This window comes from Scyliorhinus torazame, chromosome 23 (assembly GCF_047496885.1).
Source record: "Scyliorhinus torazame isolate Kashiwa2021f chromosome 23, sScyTor2.1, whole genome shotgun sequence".
NCBI lineage: Eukaryota > Metazoa > Chordata > Chondrichthyes > Carcharhiniformes > Scyliorhinidae > Scyliorhinus > Scyliorhinus torazame.
Genome location: NC_092729.1, coordinates 36,547,208 through 36,559,683, shown reverse-complemented (window position 1 = coordinate 36,559,683; position 12,476 = coordinate 36,547,208).

The window sequence follows — 12,476 nt, the reverse complement described above, 5'->3', positions numbered from 1 at the left end:
TTTACAGTGGTCCCTGGGTGGTTTATCTTTATTTACAGTGGTTCCCGGGTGGTTTATCTTTATTTACAGTGGTCCCCGGATGGTTTATCTTTATTTACAGTGGTCCCTGGGTGGTTTATCTTTATTTACAGTTGTCTCTGGGTGGTTTATCTTTATTTACAGTGGTCCCCGGGTGTTTTATCTTTATTTACAGTGGTCCCCTGGTGGTTTATCTTTATTTACAGTGGTCCCTGGGTGGTTTATCTTTATTTACAGTGGTCCCTGGGTGGTTTATCTTTATTTACAGTGGTCCCTGTGTGGTTTATGTTTATTTACAGTGGTCCCCGGGTGGTTTATCTTTATTTACAGTGGTCCCCGGGTGGTTTATCTTTATTTACAGTGGTCCCCGGGTTGTTTATCTTTATTTACAGTGGTCCCCGGGTGGTTTATCTTTATTTACAGTGGTCCCTGTGTGGTTTATCTTTATTTACAGTGGTGCCTGTGTGGCTTATCTTTATTTACAGTGGTCCCTGTGTGGTTTATCTTTATTTACAGTGGTCCCTGTGTGGTTTATCTTTATTTACAGTGGTCCCCGGGTGGTTTATCTCTATTTACAGTGGTCCCTGTGTGGTTTATCTTTATTTACAGTGGTCCCTGAGTGGTTTATCTTTATTTACATTGGTCCGCGGGTGGTTAATCTTTATTTACAGTGGTCTCTGGGTGGTTTATCTTAATTTACAGTGGTCCCTGAGTGGTTTATCTTTATTTACAGTGGTCCCTGAGTGGTTTATCTTTCTTTACATTGGCCCCGGGTGGTTTATCTTTATTTACAGTGGTCCATGGGTGGTTTATCTTTATTTACAGTGGACCCCGGGTGGTTTATCTTTATTTACAGTGGTCTCTGGGTGGTTTATCTTTATTTACAGTGGTCCCTGGGTGGTTTATCTTTATTTACAGTGGTCCCTGGGTGGTTTATCTTTATTTACAGTGGTTCCTGGGTGGTTTATCTTTATTTACAGTGGTCCCTGGGTGGTTTATCTTTTTTTACAGGGGTTCCTGGGTGGTTTATCTTTATTTACAGTGGTCACTGGGTGGTTTATCTTTATTTACAGTGGTCCCTGGGTGGTTTATCTTTATTTACAGTGGTCCCCGGGTGGTTTATCTTTATTTACAGTGGTCCCTGGGTGGTTTATCTTTATTTACAGTGGTCCCTGGGTGGTTTATCTTTATTTACAGTGGGTCCTGGGTGGTTTATCTTTATTTACAGTGGGTCCTGGGTGGTTTATCTTTATTTACAGTGGTCCCTGGGTGGTTTATCTTTATTTACAGTGGTTCCTGGGTGGTTTATCTTTATTTACAGTGGTCTCTGGGTGGTTTACCGTTATTTACAGTGGCCCCCGGGTGGTTTATCTTTATTTACAGTGGTCCCCGGATGGTTTATCTTTATTTACAGTGGTCCCTGGGTGGTTTATCTTTATTTACAGTGGTCCCTGGGTGGTTTATCTTTATTTACAGTGGTCCCTGGGTAGTTTATCTTTATTTACAGTGGTCTCTGTGTGGTTTATCTTTATTTACAGTGGTCCCTGGGTGGTTTTTCTTTATTTACAGTGGTCCCTGTGTGGTTTATCTTTATTTACAGTGGTCCCTGGATGGTTTATCTTTATTTACAGTGGTCCCCGTGTGGTTTATCTTTATTTACAGTCGTTCCTGGGTGGTTTATCTTTATTTACAATGGTCCCTGGGTGGTTTATCTTTATTTACAGTGGTTCCCGGGTGGTTTATCTTTATTTACAATGGTCTCTGGGTGGTTTATCTTTATTTACAGTGGTCACTGGGTGGTTTATCTTTATTTACAGTGGTTCCTGGGTGGTTTATCTTTATTTACAGTGGTCCCTGGTTGGTTTATCTTTATTTACAGTGGTCCCTGGGTGGTTTGTCTTTATTTACAGTGTTCCCGGGTGGTTTATCTTTATTTACAGTGGTCCCCGGGTGGTTTATCTTTATTTACAGTGGTCCCTGGGTGGTTTATCTTTATTTACAGTGGTTCCTGGGTGGTTTATCTTTATTTACAGTGGTCCCTGGGTGGTTTATCTTAATTTACAGTGGTCCCTGGGTGGTTTATCTTTATTTACAGTGGTCCCTGGGTGGTTTATCTTTATTTGCAGTGGTCCCTGGGTGGTTTATCTATATTTACAGTGGTCCCCGGGTGTTTTATCTTTATTTACAGTGGTTCCCGGGTGGTTTATCTTTATTTACAGTGGTCCCTGGATGGTTTATCTTTATTTACAGTGGTCCCTGGGTGGTTTATCTTTATTTACAGTGGTCCCTGGGTGGTTTATCTTTATTTACAGTGGTCCCTGGGTTCTTTATCTTTATTTACAGTGGTTCCCGGGTGGTTTATCTTTATTTACAGTGGTCCCTGGATGGTTTATCTTTATTTACAGTGGTCCCTGGGTGGTTTATCTTTATTTACAGTTGTCTCTGGGTGGTTTATCTTTATTTACAGTGGTCCCCGGGTGTTTTATCTTTATTTACAGTGGTCCCCTGGTGGTTTATCTTTATTTACAGTGGTCCCTGGGTGGTTTATCTTTATTTACAGTGGTCCCTGGGTGGTTTATCTTTATTTACAGTGGTCCCTGTGTGGTTTATGTTTATTTACAGTGGTCCCCGGGTGGTTTATCTTTATTTACAGTGGTCCCTGTGTGGTTTATGTTTATTTACAGTGGTCCCCGGGTGGTTTATCTTTATTTACAGTGGTCCCCGGGTGGTTTATCTATATTTACAGTGGTCCCCGGGTTGTTTATCTTTATTTACAGTGGTCCCCGGGTGGTTTATCTTTATTTACAGTGTTCCCCGGGTGGTTTATCTTTATTTACAGTGGTCTCTGGGTAGTTTATCGTTATTTATAGTGGTCCCCGGGTGGTTTATCTTTATTTACAGTGGTCCCCGGGTGGTTTATCTTTATTTACAGTGGTCCCTGGGTGGTTTATCTTTATTTACAGTGGTCCCTGGGTGGTTTATCTTTATTTACAGTGGTCCCTGGGTAGTTTATCTTTATTTACAGTGGTCTCTGTGTGGTTTATCTTTATTTACAGTGGTCCCTGGGTGGTTTTTCTTTATTTACAGTGGTCCCTGTGTGGTTTATCTTTATTTACAGTGGTCCCTGGGTGGTTTATCTTTATTTACAGTGGTCCCCGGGTGGTTTATCTTTATTTACAGTGGTTCCTGGGTGGTTTATCTTTATTTACAATGGTCCCTGGGTGGTTTATCTTTATTTACAGTGGTTCCTGGGTGGTTTATCTTTATTTACAGTGGTCTCTGGGTGGTTTATCGTTATTTACAGTGGTCCCTGGGTGGTTTATCTTTATTTACAGTGGTCCCTGGGTAGTTTATCTTTATTTACACTGGTCCCTGGGTGGTTTATCGTTATTTACACTGGTCCCTGGGTGGTTTATCTTTATTTACAGTGGTCCCTGGGTGGTTTATCGTTATTTACACTGGTCCCTCGGTGGTTTATCTTTATTTACAGTGGTCTCTGTGTGGTTTATCTTTATTTCCAGTGGTCTCTGGGTAGTTTAGCTTTATTTACAGTGGTCTCCGGGTGGTTTATATTTATTTACAGTGGTCCCTGGGTGGTTTATCTTTAATTACAGTGGTCCCTGTGTGGTTTATCTTTATTTACAGTGGTCCCTGGGTGGTTTCTCTTTATTTTCAGTGGTCCCCGGGTGGTTTATCTTTATTTACAGTTGTCCCTGGGTGGTTTATCTTTATTTACAGTGGTTCCTGGGCGGTTTATCTTTATTTACAGTGGTCCCCGGGTGGTTTATCTTTATTTACAGTGGTTCCTGGGTGGTTTATATTTATTTACAGTGGTCCCCGGGTGGTTTATCTTTATTTACAGTGGTCCCCGGGTGGTATATCTTTTTTTACAGTGGTCCCTGGGTGGTTTATCTTTTTTTACAGAGGTTCCTGGGTGGTTTATCTTTATTTACAGTGGTCACTGGGTGGTTTATCTTTATTTACAGTGGTCCCTGTGTGGTTTATCTTTATTTACAGTGGTCCCCGGGTGGTTTATCTTTATTTACAGTGGTCCCTGGGTGGTTTATCTTTATTTACAGTGGTTCCCGGGTGGTTTATCTTTATTTACAGTGGTTCCCGTGTGGTTTATCTTTATTTACAGTGGTCCCTGGGTGGTTTATCTTTATTTACAGTGGTTCCTGGGTGGTTTATCTTTATTTACAGTGGTCCCTGGGTGGTTTATCTTTATTTACAGTGGTCCCTGGGTGGTTTATCTTTATTTACAGTGGTTCCCGGGTGGTTTATCTTTATTTACAGTGGTCCCCGGGTGGTTTATCTTTATTTACAGTGGTCCCTGGGTGGTTTATCTTTATTTACAGTGGTTCCTGGGTGGTTTATCTTTATTTACAGTGGTCCCTGGGTGGTTTATCTTAATTTACAGTGGTCCCTGGGTGGTTTATCTTTATTTACAGTGGTCCCTGGGTGGTTTATCTTTATTTGCAGTGGTCCCTGGGTGGTTTATCTATATTTACAGTGGTCCCCGGGTGTTTTATCTTTATTTACAGTGGTTCCCGGGTGGTTTATCTTTATTTACAGTGGTCCCTGGGTGGTTTATCTTTATTTACAGTGGTCCCTGGGTGGTTTATCTTTATTTACAGTGGTCTCTGGGTGGTTTATCTTTATTTACAGTGGTCCCTGGGTGGTTTATCTTTATTTACAGTGGTTCCCGGGTGGTTTATCTTTATTTACAGTGGTCCCTGGGTGGTTTATCTTTATTTACAGTGGTCCCTGGGTGGTTTATCTTTATTTACAGTGGTCCCTGGCTGGTTTATCTTTATTTACAGTGGTTCCCGGGTGGTTTATCTTTATTTACAGTGGTCCCTGGGTGGTTTATCTTTATTTACAGTGGTTCCCGGGTGGTTTATCTTTATTTACAGTGGTCCCCGGATGGTTTATCTTTATTTACAGTGGTCCCTGGGTGGTTTATCTTTATTTACAGTTGTCTCTGGGTGGTTTATCTTTATTTACAGTGGTCCCCGGGTGTTTTATCTTTATTTACAGTGGTCCCCTGGTGGTTTATCTTTATTTACAGTGGTCCCTGGGTGGTTTATCTTTATTTACAGTGGTCCCTGGGTGGTTTATCTTTATTTACAGTGGTCCCTGTGTGGTTTATGTTTATTTACAGTGGTCCCCGGGTGGTTTATCTTTATTTACAGTGGTCCCCGGGTGGTTTATCTTTATTTACAGTGGTCCCCGGGTTGTTTATCTTTATTTACAGTGGTCCCCGGGTGGTTTATCTTTATTTACAGTGGTCCCTGTGTGGTTTATCTTTATTTACACTGGTGCCTGTGTGGCTTATCTTTATTTACAGTGGTCCCTGTGTGGTTTATCTTTATTTACAGTGGTCCCTGTGTGGTTTATCTTTATTTACAGTGGTCCCCGGGTGGTTTATCTTTATTTACAGTGGTCCATGGGTGGTTTATCTTTATTTACAGTGGACCCCGGGTGGTTTATCTTTATTTACAGTGGTCTCTGGGTGGTTTATCTTTATTTACAGTGGTCCCTGGGTGGTTTATCTTTATTTACAGTGGTCCTTGGGTGGTTTATCTTTATTTACAGTGGTTCCTGGGTGGTTTATCTTTATTTACAGTGGTCCCTGGGTGGTTTATCTTTTTTTACAGCGGTTCCTGGGTGGTTTATCTTTATTTACAGTGGTCACTGGGTGGTTTATCTTTATTTACAGTGGTCCCTGGGTGGTTTATCTTTATTTACAGTGGTCCCCGGGTGGTTTATCTTTATTTACAGTGGTCCCTGGGTGGTTTATCTTTATTTACAGTGGTCCCTGGGTGGTTTATCTTTATTTACAGTTGTCCCCGGGTGGTTTATCTTTATTTACAGTGTTCCCCGGGTGGTTTATCTTTATTTACAGTGGTCTCTGGGTGGTTTACCGTTATTTACAGTGGCCCTCGGGTGGTTTATCTTTATTTACAGTGGTCTCCGGATGGTTTATCTTTATTTACAGTGGTCCCTGGGTGGTTTATCTTTATTTACAGTGGTCCCTGGGTGGTTTATCTTTATTTACAGTGGTCCCTGGGTAGTTTATCTTTATTTACAGTGGTCTCTGTGTGGTTTATCTTTATTTACAGTGGTCCCTGGGTGGTTTTTCTTTATTTACAGTGGTCCCTGTGTGGTTTATCTTTATTTACAGTGGTCCCTGGGTGGTTTATCTTTATTTACAGTGGTCCCCGTGTGGTTTATCTTTATTTACAGTCGTTCCTGGGTGGTTTATCTTTATTTACAATGGTCCCTGGGTGGTTTATCTTTATTTACAGTGGTTCCTGGGTGGTTTATCTTTATTTACAATGGTCTCTGGGTGGTTTATCGTTATTTACAGTGGTCCCTGGGTGGTTTATCTTTATTTACAGTGGTCCCTGGGTAGTTTATCTTCATTTACAGTGGTCCCTGGGTGGTTTATCGTTATTTACACTGGTCCCTGGGTGGTTTATCTTTATTTACAGTGGTCCCTGGGTGGTTTATCGTTATTTACACTGGTCCCTGGGTGGTTTATCTTTATTTACAGTGGTCTCTGGGTGGTTTATCTTTATTTACAGTGGTCTCTGGGTGGTTTATCTTTATTTACACTGGTCTACGGGTGGTTTATATTTATTTACAGTGGTCCCTGGGTGGTTTATCTTTATTTACAGTGGTCCCTGGGTGGTTTATCTTTATTTACAGTGGTCCCTGGGTGGTTTCTCTTTATTTACAGTGGTCCCCGGGTGGTTTATCTTTATTTACAGTGCTCCCTGGGTTGTTTATCTTTATTTACAGTGGTTTCTGGGCGGTTTATCTTTATTTACAGTGGTTCCCGGGTGGTTTATCTTTATTTACAGTGGTCCCGGGTGGTTTATCTTTATTTACAGTGGTCCCTGGGTGGTTTATCTTTATTTACAGTGGTCCCGGGTGGTTTATCTTTATTTACAGTGGTCCCTGGGTGGTTTATCTTTATTTACACTGGTCACTGGGTGGTTTATCGTTATTTACAGTGGTCCCTGGGTGGTTTATCTTTATTTACAGTGGTCCCTGGGTGGTTTATTTTTTATTTACAGTGGTCCCTGGGTGGTTTATCTTTATTTACTGTGGTCCCTGGGTGGTTTTTCTTTATTTACAGTGGTCCCTGGTGGTTTATCTTTATTTACAGTGGTCCCAGGGTGGTTTATCTTTATTTACAGTTTTCTCTGGGTGGTGTATCTTTATTGACAGTGGTCTCTGGGTGGTTTATCTTTATTTACAGTGGTTCCTGGGTGGTTTATCTTTATTTACAGTGGTCTCTGGGTGGTGTATCTTTATTTACAGTGGACCCTGTGTTGTTTATCTTTATTTACAGTGGTTCCTGGGTGGTTTATCTTTATTTACAGTGGTCCCTGGGTGGTTTATCTTTATTTACAGTGGTCTCTGGGTGGCTTATCGTTATTTATAGTGGTCCCCGGGTGGTTTATCTTTATTTACAGTGGTCCCCGGGTGGTTTATCTTTATTTAGAGTGGTCCCTGGGTGGTTTATCTTTATTTACAGTGGTCCCTGGGTGGTTTATCTTTATTTACAGTGGTCCCTGGGCAGTTTATCTTTATTTACAGTGGTCTCTGTGTGGTTTATCTTTATTTACAGTGGTCCCTGGGTGGTTTTTCTTTATTTACAGTGGTCCCTGTGTGGTTTATCTTTATTTACAGTGGTCCCTGAGTGGTTTATCGTCATTTACAGTGGTCCCCGGGTGGTTTATCTTTATTTACAGTGGTTCCTGGGTGGTTTATCTTTATTTACAATGGTCCCTGGGTGGTTTATCTTTATTTACAGTGGTTCCTGGGTGGTTTATCTTTATTTACAGTGGTCTCTGGGTGGTTTATCGTTATTTACAGTGGTCCCTGGGTGGTTTATCTTTATTTACAGTGGTCCCTGGGTAGTTTATCTTTATTTACACTGGTCCCTGGGTGGTTTATCGTTATTTACACTGGTCCCTGGGTGGTTTATCTTTATTTACAGTGGTCCCTGGGTGGTTTATCGTTATTTACACTGGTCCCTCGGTGGTTTATCTTTATTTACAGTTGTCTCTGTGTGGTTTATCTTTATTTCCAGTGGTCTCTGGGTGGTTTATCTTTATTTACAGTGGTCTCCGGGTGGTTAATATTTATTTACAATGGTCCCTGGGTGGTTTATCTTTAATTACAGTGGTCCCTGTGTGGTTTATCTTTATTTACAGTGGTCCCTGGGTGGTTTCTCTTTATTTACAGTGGTCCCCGGGTGGTTTATCTTTATTTACAGTGGTCCCTGGGTGGTTTATCTTTATTTACAGTGGTTCCTGGGCGGTTTATCTTTATTTACAGTGGTCCCCGGGTGGTTTAATTTTATTTACAGTGGTTCCTGGGTGGTTTATATTTATTTACAGTGGTCCCCGGGTGGTTTATCTTTATTTACAGTGGTCCCCGGGTGGTTTATCTTTTTTTACAGTGGTCCCTGGGTGGTTTATCTTTTTTTACAGAGGTTCCTGGGTGGTTTATCTTTATTTACAGTGGTCACTGGGTGGTTTATCTTTATTTACAGTGGTCCCTGTGTGGTTTATCTTTATTTACAGTGGTTCCCCGGGTGGTTTATCTTTATTTACAGTGGTTCCCGGGTGGTTTATCTTTATTTACAGTGGTTCCCGGGTGGTTTATCTTTATTTACAGTGGTCCCTGGGTGGTTTATCTTTATTTACAGTGGTTCCTGGGTGGTTTATCTTTACTTACAGTGGTCCCTGGGTGGTTTATCTTTATTTACAGTGGTCCCTGGGTGGTTTATCTTTATTTACAGTGGTTCCCGGGTGGTTTATCTTTATTTACAGTGGTCCCCGGGTGGTTTATCTTTATTTACAGTGGTCCCTGGGTGGTTTATCTTTATTTACAGTGGTTCCTGGGTGGTTTATCTTTATTTACAGTGGTCCCTGGGTGGTTTATCTTAATTTACAGTGGTCCCTGGGTGGTTTATCTTTATTTACAGTGGTCCCTGGGTGGTTTATCTTTATTTGCAGTGGTCCCTGGGTGGTTTATCTATATTTACAGTGGTCCCCGGGTGTTTTATCTTTATTTACAGTGGTTCCCGGGTGGTTTATCTTTATTTACAGTGGTCCCTGGGTGGTTTATCTTTATTTACAGTGGTCCCTGGGTGGTTTATCTTTATTTACAGTGGTCCCTGGGTGGTTTATCTTTATTTACAGTGGTCCCTGGGTGGTTTATCTTTATTTACAGTGGTTCCCGGGTGGTTTATCTTTATTTACAGTGGTCCCTGGGTGGTTTATCTTTATTTACAGTGGTCCCTGGGTGGTTTATCTTTATTTACAGTGGTCCCTGGGTGGTTTATCTTTATTTACAGTGGTCCCTGGCTGGTTCATCTTTATTTACAGTGGTTCCCGGGTGGTTTATCTTTATTTACAGTGGTCCCTGGGTGGTTTATCTTTATTTACAGTGGTTCCCGGGTGGTTTATCTTTATTTACAGTGGTCCCCGGATGGTTTATCTTTATTTACAGTGGTCCCTGGGTGGTTTATCTTTATTTACAGTTGTCTCTGGGTGGTTTATCTTTATTTACAGTGTTCCCCGGGTGTTTTATCTTTATTTACAGTGGTCCCCTGGTGGTTTATCTTTATTTACAGTGGTCCCTGGGTGGTTTATCTTTATTTACAGTGGTCCCGGGGTGGTTTATCTTTCTTTACAGTGGTCCCTGTGTGGTTTATGTTTATTTACAGTGGTCCCCGGGTGGTTTATCTTTATTTACAGTGGTCCCCGGGTGGTTTATCTTTATTTACAGTGGTCCCCGGGTTGTTTATCTTTATTTACAGTGGTCCCCGGGTGGTTTATCTTTATTTACAGTGGTCCCTGTGTGGTTTATCTTTATTTACAGTGGTCCCTGTGTGGCTTATCTTTATTTTCAGTGGTCCCTGTGTGGTTTATCTTTATTTACAGTGGTCCCTGTGTGGTTTATCTTTATTTACAGTGTCCCCGGTTGGTTTATCTTTATTTACAGTGGTCCCTGTGTGGTTTATCTTTATTTACAGTGGTCCCTGAGTGGTTTATCTTTATTTACATTGGTCCGCGGGTGGTTAATCTTTATTTACAGTGGTCTCTGGGTGGTTTATCTTAATTTACAGTGGTCCCTGAGTGGTTTATCTTTATTTACAGTGGTCCCTGAGTGGTTTATCTTAATTTACATTGGTCCCCGGGTGGTTTATCTTTATTTACAGTGGTCCCTGGGTGGTTTTTCTTTATTTACAGTGGTCCCCGGGTGGTTTATCTTTATTTACAGTGGTCTCTGGGTGGTTTATCTTTATTTACAGTGGTCCCTGGGTGGTTTATCTTTATTTACAGTGGTCCCTGGGTGGTTTATCTTTATTTACAGTGGTTCCTGGGTGGTTTATCTTTATTTACAGTGATCCCTGGGTGGTTTATCTTTTTTACAGAGGTTCCTGGGTGGTTTATCTTTATTTACAGTGGTCACTGGGTGGTTTATCTTTATTTACAGTGGTCCCTGGGTGGTTTATCTTTATTTACAGTGGTCCCCGGGTGGTTTATCTTTATTTACAGTGGTCCCTGGGTGGTTTATCTTTATTTACAGTGGTCCCTGGGTGGTTTATCTTTATTTACAGTGGTCGACGGGTGGTTAATCTTTATTTACAGTGGTTCCTGGGTGGTTTATCTTTATTTACAGTGGTCCCTGGGTGGTTTATCTTTATTTACAGTGTTCCCCGGGTGGTTTATCTTTATTTACAGTGGTCTCTGGGTGGTTTATCGTTATTTACAGTGGCCCCCGGGTGGTTTATCTTTATTTACAGTGGTCCCCGGATGGTTTATCTTTATTTAAAGTGGTCCCTGGGTGGTTTATCTTTATTTACAGTGGTCCCTGGGTGGTTTATCTTTATTTACAGTGGTCCCTGGGTAGTTTATCTTTATTTACAGTGGTCTCTGTGTGGTTTATCTTTATTTACAGTGGTCCCTGGGTCGTTTTTCTTTATTTACAGTGGTCCCTGTGTGGTTTATCTTTATTTACAGTGGTCCCTGGGTGGTTTATCTTTATTTACAGTGGTCCCCGTGTGGTTTATCTTTATTTACAGTCGTTCCTGGGTGGTTTATCTTTATTTACAATGGTCCCTGGGTGGTTTATCTTTATTTACAGTGGTTCCTGGGTGGTTTATCTTTATTTACAATGGTCTCTGGGTGGTTTATCGTTATTTACAGTGGTCCCTGGGTGGTTTATCTTTATTTACAGTGGTCCCTGGGTAGTTTATCTTCATTTACAGCGGTCCCTGGGTGGTTTATCGTTATTTACACTGGTCCCTGGGTGGTTTATCTTTATTTACAGTGGTCCCTGGGTGGTTTATCGTTATTTACACTGGTCCCTGGGTGGTTTATCTTTATTTACAGTGGTCTCTGGGTGGTTTATCTTTATTTACAGTGGTCTCTGGGTGGTTTATCTTTATTTACACTGGTCTCCGGGTGGTTTATATTTATTTACAGTGGTCCTGGGTGGTTTATCTTTATTTACAGTGGTCCCTGGGTGGTTTATCTTTATTTACAGTGGTCCCTGGGTGGTTTCTCTTTATTTACAGTGGTCCCCGGGTGGTTTATCTTTATTTACAGTGCTCCCTGGGTTGTTTATCTTTATTTACAGTGGTTCCTGGGCGGTTTATCTTTATTTACAGTGGTTCCCGGGTGGTTTATCTTTATTTACAGTGGTCCCGGGTGGTTTATCTTTATTTACAGTGGTCCCTGGGTGGTTTATCTTTATTTATAGTGGTCCCGGGTGGTTTATCTTTATTTACAGTGGTCCCTGGGTGGTTTATCTTTATTTACAATGGTCCCTGGGTGGTTTTTCTTTATTTACAGTGGTCCCTGGTGGTTTATCTTTATTTACAGTGGTCCCAGGTTGGTTTATCTTTATTTACAGTTTTCTCTGGGTGGTGTATCTTTATTGACAGTGGTCTCTGGGTGGTTTATCTTTATTTACAGTGGTTCCTGGGTGGTTTATCTTTATTTACAGTGGTCTCTGGGTGGTGTATCTTTATTTACAGTGGTCCCTGGGTTGTTTATCTTTATTTACAGTGGTCCCTGGGTGGTTTATCTTTATTTACAGTGGTCCCTGGGTGGTTTATCTTTATTTGCAGTGGTCCCTGGGTGGTTTATCTTTATTTACAGTGATCCCTGGGAGGTATATCTTTATTTACAGTGGTCCCTGGGTGGTTTATCTTTATTTACAGTGGTCCCTGGGTGGTTTATCTTTATTTACAGTGGTCCCTGGGTGGTTTATCTTTATTTACAGTGGTCCCTGGTGGTTTATCTTTATTTACAGTGGTCCCAGGGTGGTTTATCTTTATTTACAGTGGTCTCTGGGTGGTGTATCTTTATTTACAGTGGTCCCTGGGTGGTTTATCTTTATTTACAGTGGTTCCTGGGTGGTTT